Source organism: Physeter macrocephalus, chromosome 14, assembly GCF_002837175.3.
Source record: "Physeter macrocephalus isolate SW-GA chromosome 14, ASM283717v5, whole genome shotgun sequence".
NCBI classification, from domain to species: domain Eukaryota; kingdom Metazoa; phylum Chordata; class Mammalia; order Artiodactyla; family Physeteridae; genus Physeter; species Physeter macrocephalus.
Genome location: NC_041227.1, coordinates 42,010,503 through 42,028,520, shown reverse-complemented (window position 1 = coordinate 42,028,520; position 18,018 = coordinate 42,010,503).

Here is an 18,018-nt window from a genome sequence, read left to right as displayed (position 1 = left end):
ACCCATTTTGAGTTTATTTTTGTGTATGGTGCTAGGGAGTGTTCTAATTTCATTCTTTTATGTGTAGCTGTCCAGTTTTCCCAGCACCGCTTATCGAAGAGGCTGTCTTTTCTCCACTGTGTATTCTTGCCTCCTTTATCAAAGGTAAGGTGACCGTATGTGTGTGGGTTTATCTCTGGGCTTTCATATTCACGTTGTCCTGCGACCATCTCCACCATCCATGCCCAGACCTTTCTCGTCTTCCCTAAAACTCTGTCCCCATCAAACAATAACTCCACATTCTCTCCTCAGCACCATTTGATTTTAAAGATTTAACCTCGTTGAAACTACACAGCTAACACGTTGACTTTAACCTCTGTCTAGTGGACCACTGTATGAATATATTGCAGTTTATCTATTTTGAAACCGGTGGATATTTAGGTCATCTTAGTTTTTACTTGCTGCAAACAGTGTTTTAAAAAATATAGGAATGATCACATTATCATCTGTACAGATGTTTGGAGATCCTAGGTGAGACATTAAAATAGGAAAGCAACGAGAGGGAGGATAAGGACGGGAAGGTAGGTCAGTCACAGTGGGCTTAAATATAAGATGGCATCCTTCCAGCAGCTCTGAGTGTGGGCTGTGCTGGCCCAGGTTGCTAGCCCCCCGGCCAAGGCTGACCACAGAAGCAGGTGCATTAAGGCTTGATGTGCCAGCACAAAAGCTCCTGGTTTCACCCACATGGACTATTTCTACACAATAAACACCCCTGGTTTAGGGGATAAATAAGGTTTGTTGTTAGAAGAAAATGAATTGAAGTAGAACTTGGCTTCTGCCCAAAGCGACCTGAGGCAAGAACTTGGTTCCTCACAAGTTGTGCTAATGTCCTCTGAGTCACCTTGGACAATGGCTTCCCCAGAGGGGAGCAGAGATCTGAAGGAAACACTATCAGGACTAGTTATTGGCTCCTGGCAGAATTTATCCTGAGGATCAATTAACTGACCCACATTTATGTGGAAAAATGAAGGGGGTGAATTTCCTTCCTGGTTCCAGGCAGTGTTTCAGGTGGGGAGCATGTACGTTCCTGGGGCGGAGCATATATGTTCCTGGTGGGGAATATATATATGTTACAGGTGGGGAGCATGACCGATCCTGGTGGGGGGGCACATAAAGTATGGGGGAGGCAGGATGGCATAATGAGAGGATGATTTCATAGGCAGACAGAGATGGGTGATTGGTGATGGGTTGGAATTCTGGAATCGTCACAGCCGTGTGTCTGTAAGTGGGGAACCCATGTTCCCGAAGCTGTAGTTTCTGCATTGGTTGAGTTGGGTATCAATAGGACCCACCCAAAGAATTTGTCTTAAGGAATAAATGAGATGACATTTTGAGATGAAAAGGAACCAACAGGCAGCATGGAGCACATGCCGCATACATAGTCATGGTCATTATAATAGTAAGACTAGTAACAGCGAAGATGGTGGAGAGCTCGTCATTTCCTTCCCAGTGTGTGGATGGGAATCTTAGGTCTCGTCCACGCTCTTTCTTCCTCGGGGAGGGCAGGGATTCTCTCAGTGGGCCACAGACTGGCAGCCACCTCTTGGACGTTGTGTGTGGGCTGCTTTCCAGGGATCTGGCTGGCAGGGCTTTAGCAGCTTTACAAGGTGGCCATCTTTTGCTCACCGTTCTGAAGAAACCTTCTGAGGTCAGCCTTATGGGCACGTGTAGAGGACGCTGGGGGAGGCAGCACTGCCCCACAAGCTCAGAAGCACCACATCCTGCTCTGTGTCCACACTGACCCCGTTGGCAAAGGCTGGCTCCCCTCGCATTCCAGCCCACGGAGCTCTCTAACTGGCTCACGGACCCTGGACTGACCAGGCTAACAGAGAACACGGGAGACCCGCTAATGAGCATGGTGGGCAGTTCCAACTCCCTCCAAATACCAGTTTTGAACCCACCTCCTGCAGGGAACTCTCTCTGATAACGGTTGGTGGTGCTGTCTTTTCATTTCCCTAACTTTTCATGTACTTTTCTACTTGACACATCATTAGCAACTTAGTGTCTGTGCTGGGATTTAATTGCACTTCCTGACTTAATGGTGCATCGGGTCACGTGTGGTAATGTCGCTGTGACAGAGTCTGTTGCTGCTGTGCCCAAATCTCCTCACCATTAACTTGTCAGGGCACACCATCTCCAGCTGCCTGTCTGGACATTTCTTTGTCTGAGGACTTTCTCTGGTCACCTGATGCAGCTTTGTTGCCCATGGCAGGCCGGAAGTGCCAGGGAATTAAAAGCCCAGGAGGGCTCTCGACCCAGGGCTGGAGGGAGGGGTGGGTGTGTTAACACCCCAGCTCTCTCATCTCAGGGCCGTTGCAGGGCACGCTCTACACTGTCTCCCCACAAAGGCTGCACTGCAGTTGCCCACGTGGTATCTTGCTTGATGGGCCACTTTTATTTGCTGCCTTCCCTTCTTTGAATCAATTTCTCCGTCCCCTACCTGAGTTCCTGGGCTCACCTTCCAAATAAACTCGCACTTGGATCCTTAATCAAGAATCAGCTTCTGGAAGAACTCACCTAAGATGCCTTCTGAATTCTTCCATGATCAGAGGGATAATTGATGGAATGTCATGACCAGGTATCAGCACCATCCTGGCCAGACATGACCCTACCCACTCATCCCTTTTTTTGTTCTGAACAATGACTTCATATCATAAGGCAAATGGTAAGATTTGGACTGAGTGGGAAGCTGGCTCTCCAGCCTCCGAGGTGTCCTGGAAACACAGCCCGGCGACCGTCACCCCCCTCTCTGCTTTCTCTCCATTGTCATGCATCCTCAGTTCTATTTGTTCAGGCCCCGTAGTCCCCACTACCTGGTATAGTTTACCTGGAACAGTGTCTCTCCTAAGTTTACCTGGAATTCTCCTCCGCCTGGGAGACCCTCGGGGGCGGGGGGTGGGGGGTATTTCAGGCTTGCAGAAAGGTGTAACACCGAAAAAATGGTTCACAGTCTTTCTCCGTGTGACTTACCTGCAGGTCAATCACCTGCCGTTATCCCTGCCCATATCCATATCACACGGCCAGGTCTCTGCTACCTGAACTGCTAGGTGAAAGGTGTGAATGAGTCTGACTTGTTAGTCAACCGCGTTTAACATTCTCTTAACTGAGTTTACGTATTTAGTCATTAAGGATTTTAAAAAGTCGACTGGAAAAAATATTGCTCTAAAGGGTATTACAGGGACAATTGATGGAAATTAAATATGGACTATGCTTTAGGTAACAGAATTGCATCAATGTAAAATTTTCTGCTTTTGATAGCAACTTTATAGGTACGTAAGAAATTGTCCTTGTTTTTAGGAACTACACACTGAAATTAGCAGTAAATTAGAGGACAGTTTCTCCTAATAACTCTCAAACAACTCAGAAAAAATATAAATTCATATATATATATATATATATATACCTATATGTATCAGAGAGAGAGAATGATTAAGGAAATGGGGCAATGTATAATTAACTGGTGAATCTGGGTAAAAGGTGAAGAGGAGTTCCTTGTACTATTCTTGAAACTTTTTTTTTTAAGTTTGAAATTATTTCAAAGTAAAAAATTACAAAAAAGAAGTGTGCTCTGGACAAAGACTGTAACCAGAGGACCTGCTGCAGCGCATGGGGAGCAAGTAGGGTCCCGCCACTTATCTTTCAGTCGCGACCTGCTTCTTGTCCTGTGTGCCTTAATGCTTTAAAGGCAGGAAGGCCTTAGAGACAAGTGGGGGAGGGACAGAGTTCCTTCCTCCCCCTGGGGCCAAGGCCCGCAGCTGCCTGGACCGCGCTGCCCTTCCCCTCCTGCCACACGGTGGTGCTTCTGCAGACAGCACGTCCACCTGCAGCTGTGCGGAGTGGGGCCCCCGAGCTGCCTGACACCTGCTGGGCTCCTTGGACTTGGAGGGAAGGCTGACCTGTGATTATGCGGTGCCGTGGGGGTGGCCGATGTCCCCGGGGACGTGACAGGACTTCATGATGTTGGCATAGCTCTGGCCTCGATGGGGGCTGGGTTTGGTTGGGAGGAAGGACTGGGGAGGGCAGGCAGGTGGGCGCGCCTGGGTGGGCAGGGGTGTGGATGTACAATGCACGCGGAGCACGTGATAGTTAGGAGCAGAGAGTTCTCACGGAGTGTTTGATAGTTTGGGACCAGGGTGGTGCTGCCTGCCTGTGTGTGAGCAGAGCCCACGGTAGGTGCTTGATGAGTACGCAGGGAATTACAGGTTCCACAGTGGTTAGACATTTACTGCTGCAGAAAGGGCTGAAGCCCTGCATCCGCCCTGTATCCAGACCTCTGCAATTTGACTTTGCAATTCACTTGTTTCCTCTTGAAGCTGAACTGACTTGCTTTGGCCGATAGAACAGGCAGAAGTGATGCTGGACCGGTTCTGAGACGAGGGCCCCAGAGGCCTCACATGCTCCCGCCCTCCCTGTCTGAACGCTGACCAGCCATGTAAACAGGTCCATCCTGGCCTTCTGGAGGGCGAGAGGCTATTATGGCGGAGATGAGCTGTCCAGGCTCAGGCCCTCCCGGCCAGCCAGCCCCTAGCTGAGCCAGTGGCTCACCCAGACAGGAGGGGGCCCGGCTGGGATCAGATAACTGCCCAGGTGAGCTCGGCCAGATGGTGAGAAGAGCACACCCTGTAGTTCTGAGCCACTGTGGTCTCTGAATCATGAACCTGCCCCCGCCCCCCCCGCCAAGAAAAAGATGTCCACGTCCTAATGCCTGGAACCTGTGAATACGTTACCTTCCACAAAAGGAGAAGGATCTTGAGATGGGAGATTATGCTGGATCATCCAGGTGAACATGATGTAATCAGAAGGGCCCTTTTAAGAGGGATAGAGGAAGGTCAGACAGAGAGGAGGAGATGTGATAACAATGACAACAGACATGGAGATTGGAGCGATGCAGCCACAGCAAGGAACGTCAGGCACTTTTAGAATCTGGAAGAGGTGAGGAATGCATTGTCCCCGGAGCCTCCAGAAGGAACCAGTCCCAGGTGATGCCTGGATGTTAGCCCCGTAACAACTCATCTTGGACTTCTGACTTCCAGAATTGAAAGAGAATACATTTGTGATTTTTTTAACCATTAAATCTCTGGTCGTTTGTTACAGCAGCAACAGGGAGCTTATACAGCCTCCAAACTTTGGGGCAGTTTGTTATGCGGCAAAAGCTAATGGATACATGTACATTCCCGTACTCTTGTGGATGCTTTACAATGAGAAAGAGAGGAAAGGGATGGTACTGACCTGGGTGGGAAGGGGGTGCACCGAGAGGCACCAAAAAGTAGTGTTTCCCAGACATTCTGAAGAAAGCGTTTTACAAGACGCTTCTTTTTTTTTTTTTTTTTTTTAAATTACCTAAATGACCATCTTGAAGTCATTCATTTACATGTGAATTGATTAATTAACAAGCACTTACACACCATGTCCTGCGGTGGGAAGTGAGACATTCTCTGTGCCCTCATGGAAATTGCTGTTGCCCTGACCAGGGCAACTCCTGCAAGAGCTGCCCGGCTTGACCACGTGCAGGGCTTTCCATGTAAGGGCTTCGGCCAAGTTTCCCGAGGCACCTGGCCTCGCCGCGCCCCCATCCGCCCCTCTGCACAATTCCAGGTGCCCACCCCAGCGACCTCCCTGGCCGTCTGGCTGGCGAACTTCTCTCTCATTTACTTCTGACAAACAAGCCAGTCTCAAGTTTACAGCCACGTCTTCCTCCCAGCTGGGCCTCCATCTTTCCCCTTTGGCTAGGCATGTGTGTGGATAACTGCTGGGAAAGCGACCCTCTCAAAGGCCTCCAGGACCCCCAGGCTGCCCTTGCTTCCTCAGGGAAGGCTTGGGAGTCTATGTTAGGCTTGGGCCCAGAATCCCTTCATGCTATCTGGGGAATTCTCTACTTGCATCAGGAGCAAAGCGCTATGAGAACAAGGGTGTGGGCCCTGCCAACAGCCTGTCGGGTCACTGTTTTAGGAGGAATGTGCAGATGGGGTGCTGGCACAAAGGGGGGTGGGGGGGACCAGGGAGAGGCCTTGGCATGGAGTGTGAGGGAGGGCGCGGAGCGGGGGGAGCTCCGGGGAAGCTCTGGTGGAGATGCTGCAGTTAGAATCTGCAGACAGATACGCTGACTCATGGCCTTGTCGCAAGTCACGGAGAGTGAAGTGGGAAAGGACATCAGAGGAGGGATGAGGACGGAGTCCTCCAACCGAGTCCTCCTTTCGACTCTGCACAAGGGCAAAGGTGACCAATGGGGAGGGAGGGCTGTGAAGGGTGTCTGGGCTGTGGACCGAACAAACCCAGGGGGTCCAGTCTCCGAACATGCAGATGCCCGGGGCTCGGGAATCTTAGAGCACGCCCACCTGGCCTCCTCCATCTGGGGTGGACTGGTCAGAGGTAGTTCACAGGATTGGAGAGTGGCTCTGTGCCAGCAGCTGGCAACGAACCCTGGTACCAAGACCACAGGCCTGGATGGAAAACATAGCCGGTGCCCGGGGGCCGTGGGGCCGGCTCAGGAAGCTTGTCTGTCGGACAAGGTGGACCGTTTCCTGCCGAGGCCAGACCAGTCTTCCGCCCAGCACATTCTGGAGCTGGTGGCATGGAGGCCACCCTGGTCCCCCAGCGCTGGCACACACGCTCCCAGGAGATGCAGAACCAGTGACCGTGAAGCCACAGGTAGCATGATTTTGGATTTTCTGAACAATGAGAAATGCACATGTCGTTCAGACCACACTGCAGGTGCCACTGGGCGGGAGGCCGTGCCCACAGGACGGATGCCCTGTGTCTAATCTGGTCCCTGAAAGCAGAGCCATGGCAGGACATGGGAGCCGGGGGCATACCTGGGGGTCCCAGGAAGCAGGAAGTGGGGAAGTGAGAGGGGCTGAGGAAGGGGGTGTTCATGAGCCGGGCCCACTGGGGCTGGTGGGGATGGCAGAGCAGTGCCCGGCGGGGAGGGAAGCCAGGTGTCTGCTCCCCGTCACCTGTTCCCTGGATCATCATTCGCTGGCCTGAACCACATGCCTGCTGGGGCCTGGCTCTGGGGGTATGCCTGCGTTTCAGTTTTATTTTATTTTATTCATCCAAGAAGTATTTATCCTCTTCTCGCCGCCCCGGATGTCTAAAAGCGTTCTTCCCTCCATTTGGAGTCTAAACTTTCAGGTTTCAAGTTTTGTTTTCCTGCTTTTCTTCGATGACTTGGTCATCCCGTTGCCAATTCTCTGGGCAACTAAAACTATTATGAAGAGTATCTGCTCATCAGAGGCCAACAGACTTGTTAAGTGTTGCGTGCGTGTGCGTGTGGGCACGGGTGTGCGTGTGCACCTGTGGGCACGCACACGGAATGTCTATCCCAGCCAGGAGAGCGTGTGGGGGAGACAGAGGGGAGGCGACAGCAGGGCGTGCTTTCTCTGCAGACATGCAGAGCAGTCACGCTCCCAGGCCACATTTCTGCGGACGGGCACTAGTTTGCTTTGGCTCATATCCGAGGATCTCACTTGGGTGCCCTTTCTACACTGGCCTAAAAACAGGCTCCGAGTGTTTGGGGGCCGGGCAGGAGCAGACAAGGAACAGAAAGGCGAGCTCTCAGGTGAGGTGAAGGCTGGTGGGCAGAGGTGGGCTTCGTCGGGTTTGGGGCTGGGGCTGGTATCACCCGGCTCTGTGGGGTCTCTACTCAGTGGGACCATCTGGACCAGGGCGATCCCCCCAAATCTAAAAACTCATCCCCAAAATACTAACACATTACGTGTGTATATATGCACACACACATATTCTATACCCATGACACTGAAGTGGTATATTATCTGGATAATAGCATAGCCATCAAAATAAAAAGATAATAGAACAACGATGAAATAAACAACATTTAAAATAATTTGTATTCTTTTTTATTGTGGACACAATCTCTCTCTTTTTTTTTAACTAAATGGTATTGGAAACATTAATATGATTGAATGACTGAACATGCACTATTAGTTTTATAAATCCTGACCACACTTTCTGAAGCAGTGATTCAAGCTTCTGGGTTTAGGGCACTTTGGGACCTGGTTCTTCAGAGCCCTGCCCTGGCTGTTCTGGCTGAAGACACAGGCACCAAATTATGTTTGCAAGTTTTCTTGGTGTACAGATATGGTGGTTTTTATAAGCAACGTGTTTATACGTTTCTGGTAACAAAATCGCATGAGGATGGAGAACATTCTACATTTTTCAATCTCTCCGTGGGATGAGTTTCTGTGGAAAGCAGTCCCTTTCTCCTCCTCTGTGAAAACGCCACGTTTTCCTTGAAACGACAGCTTCGGTGGGTTTATTTTTTCAGAAACTTTGCCAGGCTGCTCTCAGTGACTAGCCTTTGTCCACAGAGGACAGTGCAGCTAAAGAAGTGTCCACCTTTTTGTAAAAGAGAATTGCCCACCTGGTCTCTAGAATTGCTTGTCTGAGTGCACAGATCCACGCCAGCCGAGGGGCGTAAAGCTTTACAAGGTCACCCCCGTCTCATGTCAAAGTACTGCCAAGATCCTCCCGTGTCTGTATCCACACACCAGGCACATGAAAACCACCACATCGGGCAGAGGCCGCAGACCAGCCTCTCCCCACTGAGGCTGCCTAGGCTTCCCAATGGCTAGTGGACGTTTGTGACGGTAGTACTTGTCCACAAGCATCAGTCCTTACGCTAAGTACTGGGAGGTGCTCTTTCTTACATTCTGGTGACATTAATGTAAAGAAAGCCCTGGTGTCCTTTCCAGGTCTCGCTGGACTGTCTCGCACACTCTTAGGGTCACGCGGTCCACACTGGGGACCCCTGATCTAGGCTTAGTGCTGATGGGAAGGAGCTTCAGGTTCTGTTGCCTGAGCCAGCGCCTGCACGGGTGTCCTCTGGAAACTGGCCCCAAACCTTCCTGGCACACTGGTCAGGGCAGGTGTGACCAGCACTGTCACACCAACAGGGCAGATCCTCCCACGAGACTCTGCTGTGCTGTCTGCTGATGGGTCACCAGGTACGTGCCAGGAACCGTAGATGTGTGTTTCTGATGCATGTGAGTTTGTTAGGTGGGTGCGTTTATTCCCATCTTAGAGATGGTAGGACTGAGACCACAGGGTGGAGAACGGCAGGGCGGCCCCGCCCCACGCCTGTCCACTAGTCCCCGGCCTCCATCTCACCTCCTTCCGTCAGCTGCCTGGCTCCTCTTCCCTTTGGCAGTGGGAGGGACACCTCCACCAAGGCAGAGTTTTCTAACTCTTTCTGCAACGAAACATTGCCCTACTTGCCAGAGCTGGTTCCAAGATGCCCTGTCCCTTCCCTCCCCAGGCCGGGGGAGGACGACGGACATTTGGGGCCAAAGCCTTTTGGGGCTGTGGGTCAGAGCTGATTTTTCACAAGGCCTGGCCCTTCCTCGCCCTCCCCTGGGAGCTGCCATCCGCAAGCTTGGCCGCTAGTTCGTGGAGCTGGTCTCTGCTTGTCAGCTCTGGGCTTCTCCACCGGGCCCCGGGGGCCAATGCAGCTCCTCTGGTCTGAGAGCTCCTCTGACCCATCGTGGACCCTAATCCCAAACCAACGAAACCCGTAGAGTTTACGTTCATATGCTCTGCCAGCAAGGACTTCCTGTTTTTAAGTTCAGGAGATTTCTTTAAAAACACAAACAAATGGAAGATGTTTTGGACCTTGAGTAAATATTCCCTAAGAGCATTTTGTATGAAACATGAATAAGCAACATATGGGCTATGTTTCCTTCAAAACACACACGTTTCAAGGAAAGGGAACTAGAAAAAACACATCCTAGATTTCTGCTGAGAGGAAGAAGATCTGGAAAAATTACAAATATTTTTTTCCAGGGGTTAATTGGTTAATTATAGCGGCTAAATACAATTTCTGGGGCTGGTATTAGAGGGAGGTCCACGCTGCAAGATCTCTGCCCCATCATCCCCCATCTCTGGCCCCCGTGCCCCGGCCCCTGTTCTCCATCCCCCATAGGCTCTCTGTCCACTGCTGGCAGAACTTAGCATCTGCTCCAGAACCCAGGCCCGCTAGAGCTGGTGGGAGGGCAGGGCCACCTCCTGACTTCCCAAGTGAAGACTGATTGCCCGGAGACGGTCTCCAAGCTTGTTTGGGCTGTAGAAGCTTCTGCTGGAACCACCACCAGGGTCTCTGCTGCACATCAGCCATTGGGCACAGAGAGGGAAGCATCTAAACACACAAGAGCAGCTGGCAGCTTGCCTCAGGCCCCTTTCTCCTCTGCAGGCAGAGGAGACCGGCTTGAGTCAGTTGAAATGGAAAGGGGATTTCCTGGGAAGAGGCTGGGGTTTCTCCAGGCAGCGTGGAGTGGGCAGGTCTGGGGCCTCCCTTCTTTGAACCATCACTGACAGGGCTCCGCTCTCAAGGCAGAGTCACCTTCCGGGTCCGGAGCGGTGCCCTTCCCCCACCCCAGGGCAACCTCCCCACTCCTCTTGCTGCCCCCTTGGCAGGTGCCATGGCCCCAAACACCTCTCACCAGACTCTCATGATGGTTTGGTGTCCACAGCTTTATTTATACACCTACGAAGTACACCTGCAACCCCCACCCCTGCCCTTCTTTCTTTGGAGAAATGTGTATTTCAAAAAACAGCAGTTAATCCAGCAACAGCTCATCATTGATTTCAACCCCGGCACTGGTCAAAGGACTTACTGTGCATTATCTCATTTAACTTTCACGAACTCTCAGAGGTCCTGCTATCCTGTTCTGTTGTCATCTCCACTGCAATAGGAAACTAACTCACAAAGTGTTCCAGCCAGGAGGGGACTCGGCGCATCACTTCAGCTGCACCTCCCCAGGGCCATGGTCACGGGGCGTCTGGCTTGCACCCCACACACCCAGCACAGAGCCTGGGGCGGCCTGCTCCCTGCAGGGTCTGGCCCGGAGGGAAAGGCAGGGTTTGGTGAGGCTGAGTAGGTTCAGAACAAGCCGTCATGTGCTACGTTCAGCAGCCTCACGATCAGGACAAATGACCCCTTCCAGCAAGTCCTGAGCACCCCCTCCCTACCACGCCCTTTTTCCGGGGAAGCTCAGCCTGTGGCTGGAATATAACCTCCCACCTACTGTAGGGTCTTTACCTTGTCGAGACGTGCCGAGCAGGGACCTGCTTGCACAAGAGTGTGCTGTCAGGAAATCCTTCTCACGGAGGCCCTGATGACGGGTTAGCTCAACAGGCACTTCGGGCAAGTGGGTCATTTCACCTTCCTGCCGGGACCAGGGACAAGAACACAAAGAGCAGAGCGGCGAGCAGGAGGGCGCAGGGAAAAGAGGGAAGGCTCCTTGTCTTTTCCTCCCCTTCCCTCCTTCCTCCATTCCCCCATCTTTTCTGCCCCTCTCACCCTCCTTCCCTCCTCGTCTCTCTCTTTGTTCCAAAGAGGATTCTGAGACAGCTGAAGTAAGTCTCTACAGTCTATTCTTTGGGTGCCAGGCCCCTGGGTTCATGAAGACATGCTACTTTGTTCTGAGTCAGCAGGACAGTGGGCCAAGCGTGTGGCCGTCACCCGCCCTGGAAGCCCCTGCGATGCTGCCGGGGTCCTCTGCAGACTGACCAGGCTGCTCTGAGTTGGCCCGCCTTCCAGAGTTGGTCCTCAGGACCGCTTGCATTCCTCTCCAGAAATGTGGGAATTTATGGGGTGTATCTGACCAGCCTTGTGGCCCTGGCCTGAGGCTGGCCCCAGGGACTTCGTGGTCAGGCGATGCCCTGAGGCTGGGGTGGTCTTCTGCTCCCAGGGCTTGGAAGGAGCAAGGCAGTTGCCCTCTTGCTCCAGGCTTCACCCTCAGGCTGGACAGTGGCCTGGAGAGGGAGGCAGCCGCTGACCTGGCTCCCTCCACCCCCGGTGCCCGGCATGGAGGTGACATCATGCCCTCTCGATGATGCTCCGGAGCTCTGAGTCACGCACTCTGCTTCTTCCAAGTGGCATCTGTTCTCCCCTTTTCCTGGGACTAAAAAGGATGATGGAAAGAGAGAGCATGAGAGACCCCTGCTCGCCTGTAGTGAACATAAGTGAGTCTGTACGTTATTGTGACAGTACCACACAAAGGTGTGGCCCAGTTTCTACCTGAACAGAGAGCTACTGTGAGGACACCCACACAGTGAGGAGGGACCCCAACAGTGGTGGGGGTGGAAGGAAGTCCCCCCGGCCCAGGGCAGCCTCTGCTCCCTGACCCCTGACCCTTGTGTCCACCAATTCAAGCTGCTTGAATGCCTTGGAGATGTGCACACATGTTGGGTAACAAGATTCTGGAGAAAAACACGGAATATTAGAAGTGCCTTGTCCCCTTCAGGGTCAGGCACATGGCTAGCAGTGTGGACAGCGGGCGGCCCTAGATCTGGGTCCTGAGGAGAGGCAGGTAGGGTAGGACCAATAGGCTGTGAGGGAGCCTCAGGCTCGGTCCTTTCTCTTCACAGGGTCAGAATGGCGTTGAATCAAAGCAGATCCTGATGTAGGCAAGGAGGGTCTTCTGGTCAGTAAGGGAGGGGCCGTTGCAGCAGGGAGATGGTCAGACCATGAGGTCTGCAAGGGGCCCTGAGGGCAGGCTGGGTGGGGGCATCTTCTTTGAAAGGGTGGGTCAGCGAGGCCAGCAAGGACCTATGGGTGGGGAGGGGCGGGGGGCTGACAGGGAGGTATCCTGACAGCACAGTTCTCAGGAGGGCGCTTAAAGGGGGGTGTTGGGGAAGGGTGTCCACATTCTGATGAGTTCAGGCTGCATTGGGCCAAAGTCCAGGGGCCTGGTAGGGGATGAGGAGAAGCTTCACTAAAGTTTGGGTAGTTCAGGTGAGCCAGGTGAGCGGGTGTTTGTCTAAGTTGGTCCAGAGGCGACAGGCAACTCAGCTAATCATTTACGAGGCCACGACTGGGCATCTGGGTGGTGTATGTGGCCCTCTCATAGGTGAGCAGGGAGGTCATCTGTGCGTCTCATCTAAGTTCCTTGGGCGGTGGTTCTTTGCAGTGAGCCCCTGCCAGAAACAGAGGGAGGGCAAGCTCTTAAAAGAAGGGCCAGGCTCAGGGGAGCTCGACATAGTCAACATCCAGGACAGCATCACCTTGGTAATTTGTCCTTCCAGTCAAGGCCCAGTCTTAAAAGAGTTAAAAATGAGACTCACCCAAATGCAGAAGGAATACAAGCCCAGTATTGCATTTAGCTCCTCAGTGAGGGAGTCAGTAAGGTGGAGGAGCTAATTCAGAACGGAGTAGGGGATCAGGATTCCAGCCTCCCGCCTGCCAAACACCATCCTGAGATAAGTTTACTGCCTCAGGACCAACAATGGCTGGTTAATGACCTACAGGGCAATAAAACTGTAATATTTGGGATTATTTTCCTACAGGGCAGAAATTATATGCATCTGTTCTAGATTTGGTCTCTAAAGTACTGTGTAATTTCACAGTGTCTGACCTCAAATCATAGGAAATGGCAAGTCAGGTAGGCCCTGTTCCCCCAGATAATTGAAGAATCCTTGGGTGGTCTTGTTAAACATCACCCAGTGTGGTCATAGAAGGTCGTGCCACCCACTTTAGGGCCCTTTTAACACATTTTAAATACTTTTCCTAACATCTCCAAGAATTTATAGAGGGTCTGCTCAGGAGCTGACCCGTCCAAAGCATGTCCACACCATGACCTTGTTCCAGGCAAGCTTTTCAACACAGAGAACAGAGTTTTGGGGACCAATCTTTTTATGCCCACAGATGGCAGGGAGGTGATAATGTTATTTTCTTCTTTGGTGCCATTGTATTTTCCACAAGGACCATTTGGGGAAGCTTTGAAGTGTTAAGGGGGGAAAAGAGCCTGTTTCTATTAAGATTACCCCCCAGAGAAAAAGCAGGTTAGAAATCTTCGAAACAAAAATATTCTCCTGAGGGCAGAACAATACAAGGTCTCAGTAGCCCAATGTGATGAGAAGGGCTGCCATGCTATTCTTAGTTCTTCCATGAGCCAGGAGGCCTTGTTTGCACACCTAGATGAGCCCACATTCCCTAACATCTTCACAGCTCACTCTAATTAGTCTGTGAATAGAAAGTCACTGTGAACCTGGCTACTTCTCATGTCCAATTTTTGCCTCCAATCTCTGTTAATTCACTTGAACGTCATGTAGCAGGAGGAATCCAGCGATTTTGTTAACAAAAATAAGCTGACTTCTCAGGTTTTAACAATCAGATTGGAAAACAGGAATCATTTGGTAACCTTCCAGTTAACATGTGGACAATATGATGTTTGTTCTCCGCAAACCCTTAGGTTTTCTAAACAATTTAATTGCCCAAGTTATTTATAGAGAAGGTGATTTTTTTTTTTGGAAATTAACGGGAGACAACAGTACTCCCGAGTAGCTGAGCTCAATGTTCTACCAGGTATGGAAAGACATGTGCGTAGGCTCATTATCTCCAGAGGAAACAAAGGCAGCAAAGGAGAAGTGAGGACACAAGCTTTGCGTCATAATCCACAGAGAGGAAGGAGGAGGGGGAGGGGAGGGAGGAAGAAAGATGGCTTTGAGCTTCATCTCTTACTCAGCCTCACACTGGTTTTTCTTCGTGGCAATTATCTCCACGGGACCGTCAGTACATTCTGCTTTTTTTGTTATCTGTTTCTCCTCACCTCCTTTGCCCCAAGTGGAATTGAAGCCCCATGAGGGCAGACGTTCTTTATTGCAGCGGTCCCCAACCTTTTTGGCACCAGGGACCAGTTTCGTGGAAGACAGTTTTTCCACAGACCGGGGTGGGTGGGTGATGGTTTCAGGATGCTTCAAGTGCATTACACTTATTGTGCAGTTTATTTCTATTATTATTGCATTGTAATATATAATGAAATAATTATACAACTCACCATAATGCAGAATCAGTGGGAGCCCTGAGCTTGTTTTCCTGCAACTCCCATCTGGGGGTGATGGGAGACAGTGACACCCAAAGTGTGTTGTTTATGTCCAGTCTACTCCGTAATCTTGTTTTGGTTGCTGTCACTGCAGAAAACCCTGCTTCACAAAGATAGGATGTTGGAAATGGAAGCAGGCTTTTCAGTGCTTTTGTGGCCATCTCAGGATATTCCGGCTTGACTTTAATCCAGAACGTATGGAGATGTGAAGTTGTCTCAAACATACTTTTAAGGGCACTGTCATTTGCAATCTCAAGCACTTGATCCTCTTCTAGTACAGACAAAGTTGATTCACCTGGCTTATTCACAAATAGGTCGTGGATCCAGTCTTTCCCAGTTTGGGGGCCTTTTGTGGTTGGGAAGTAATGCTCAAACTCTTTTGAAAGCTGAGATAGGTGAGCATGCACCAGCTGGGAGAAAGAAGGCCCTGGCTCAGTCTCTTTCAAAATCTCCGCTAATGTTTGAAACAGGTCAAAAATCCCAATGTCCGCTCGTTGCCCCCATAATTCCCGTTTGTCTTTGAATGCAGCCACTTTATCTGCTGACTTGAATACGGTTGTCATTCTCCCCTGAAGTGACAGATTGAGTTTGTTGAGCAGGTTGCATGTGTCACACAAGTAAGCAAGTTTTGTGACCCATTCTGTGTCACTGAAATGGGCTGCCAGTGGTGACTGTTTTTCTAAAAGAAATCTCTGGAGCGGCTCTCATAACTCAAAAACTCTGGCCAGTGATCTACCTTTAGAAAGCCATCTCACTTCTGTGTATAAGAGAAGACGTGTGTGCTCTGCCTGCATCTCCTCACAGAGCTGCACAAGCAGATGTGAGTTAAGGGCATGTACTTTAATGTGGTTGATAATTTTAATCACATCGTGCAAAACACTGTTAAATTCAGGTGACTTTTTTTGGCTAGCCAGCATTTCTCTATGGATGACACAGTGCATAGACTCATTCAGAAGCGACTCTTTGACCCAAGTAGTTAAACCAGAAAGCCGTCCAGTCATGGCAGCCGCTCCGTCCATGCATATACCAACACAAAATGACCAATTCAGGTTTCCTGATATGTAATCATTCAAAGACTTGAATAGTTCTGCAGCTGTGGTGTTGGTTGGCAACAAAAGTGCACATAACATATCCTCATGCACATCCTCCTGAAAAATATGTCGCACAAAAACAAGCATTGTTGGGCTTCCCTGGTGGTGCAGTGGTTGAGAATCCGCCTGCCGATGCAGGGGACACGGGTTCGTGCCCCGGTTCGGGAAGATCCCACATGCCGCAGAGCGGCTGGACCCGTGAGCCATGGCCGCTGAGCCTGCGCGTCCGGAGCCTGTGCTCCGCAACGGGAGAGGCCACAACAGTGAGAGGCCCGCGTACCACAAAAACAAAAAACAAACAAAAAAAAACAAACAAAAAAAAAACAAGCATTGTTGCCTTGTTATCAACATCGGTAGACTCGTCAACCTGGATTGCGTACCACAGTGACTCATTAATACTCTCTAACAATTGTGCCTCAATATCCTCTGCTATTTCATCAATTTGTCTAGTTATGGTGCAAGCCGAAAGAGGAATGTGTGCCACCTTTTGAACTGCAGCCTCTCTTAAAAGTTCACGACAAATGTCCTTAGCAGCAGGCAGGATCAACTCTTCACCAATAGTAAAGGGCTTCTTAGCTTTAGCAATGCGGTTAACCACCAAGAATGATGTTCTCAGTGCAGACACAGTTGATGAGGTGGTGGCCTTCAATAATTGCTTCTATTCTTTGTGTTCATGTTTTTTTTTCTTTTGAAAAACTCCGAAAACTTGTCTTTTAATGCAGGGTGCTTGGTCTCCATGTGGCGAAGCAGTTTTGAAGCTTTCATGGCTTCGTTGGATAGCTGGTCGCCACGTATTACACAAAACAGGCTTGGAGAATGTGAATCACCTGTCGCATTGAACCTGTAATTTAAGTAGGACTCTTGGTATTTTCTTTTAAATGCAGCTTTCTTTTTGTTGGCAGTCTTAGAGTCTCCTGCTATCTCATCATTGGGTCATTTCCCTTTTTCAAAGAAGCTCTCCAGCAACGTTTGTTTTTGACTCATTTTGGCTAGGGTTAGCCTGTGGGCTTACCAAAACTGTGACAGACGAGCGCGCAGTGCGGGAAAGCGGCGCAGACGAAGTGGTAAATAACATAATGGGCGGGCTACTCGCGGACTAAAATAAGTGATGGATTCTGACTTAAAGCCTGCCACCAGATGCAGCTGTACAACTGAAGTACATCAACTCACTTGCCACTATAAAGCCTGCCACCAGATGCAGCTTGTCACTTGCCACTCACTGATAGGGTTTTGGTATGAGTCTGCAACCAATTGATTTCTTATGGTTTCTGCGCAGTCAAACCTCTCTGCTAATGATTATCTGTATTTGCAGCCGCTCCCCCGTGCTAGCATCACCACCTCAGATCATCAGGCATTCGATTCTTATAAGGAGTGTGCAACCTAGATCCCTCGCATGCGTGAACTGTGCCTGGTACACACCGGGCATTCTGTATACATAATCATAGATTTGGGGGATAGGCAGAAATCTTGGGGAGCTTGTGGAACTTGGGGCTGGAGCTGATAGCTTGGCTATACATCAAACAAGTCAATTCTATTAAGAAGGAAAAATCATGGTTTATAATCTTGAGGTGCCGCTGGGCCTTCTGGAGCCAGCACCCCCAGCGTGGCTTTCCCTGGCATGACTCTCCCTGGTGTGGCTCTCCCCGCAGCATGGCTGGAGGTTGGGGGCTCTTCCTCTCCTCCCTCACCTCCTCCTCAGGCAGTGGGAGTGCCCTGAGCTCCACGTTGTTTCCTTCCCCTGGACCTTCCCACCCCCTCTACCTCCTCTGCCATCAGCATTCCCTCCTCTCCTGCTTTGCCTGAACTCCCCTTCAGCCTTCAAAGCCTGGCCATGAATGACCCTTGTGACCCCACCCGAGTGGCTAACACATCCTTCTTTGTGCCGTGCCCTCATTCTGAATCTTTGTCTATAAAACTGCTCTGAGTGATATAATTTCACCACAACTAAGGGGGCAAGTCACACGTTAAGTCGAGTTTCTGGTCTGGGATGCTTTGAAGAAGAGGAAGGGCCTGGGGAGGGGACACGGGCCAGCGGGCGTGTGAGGGCTGGT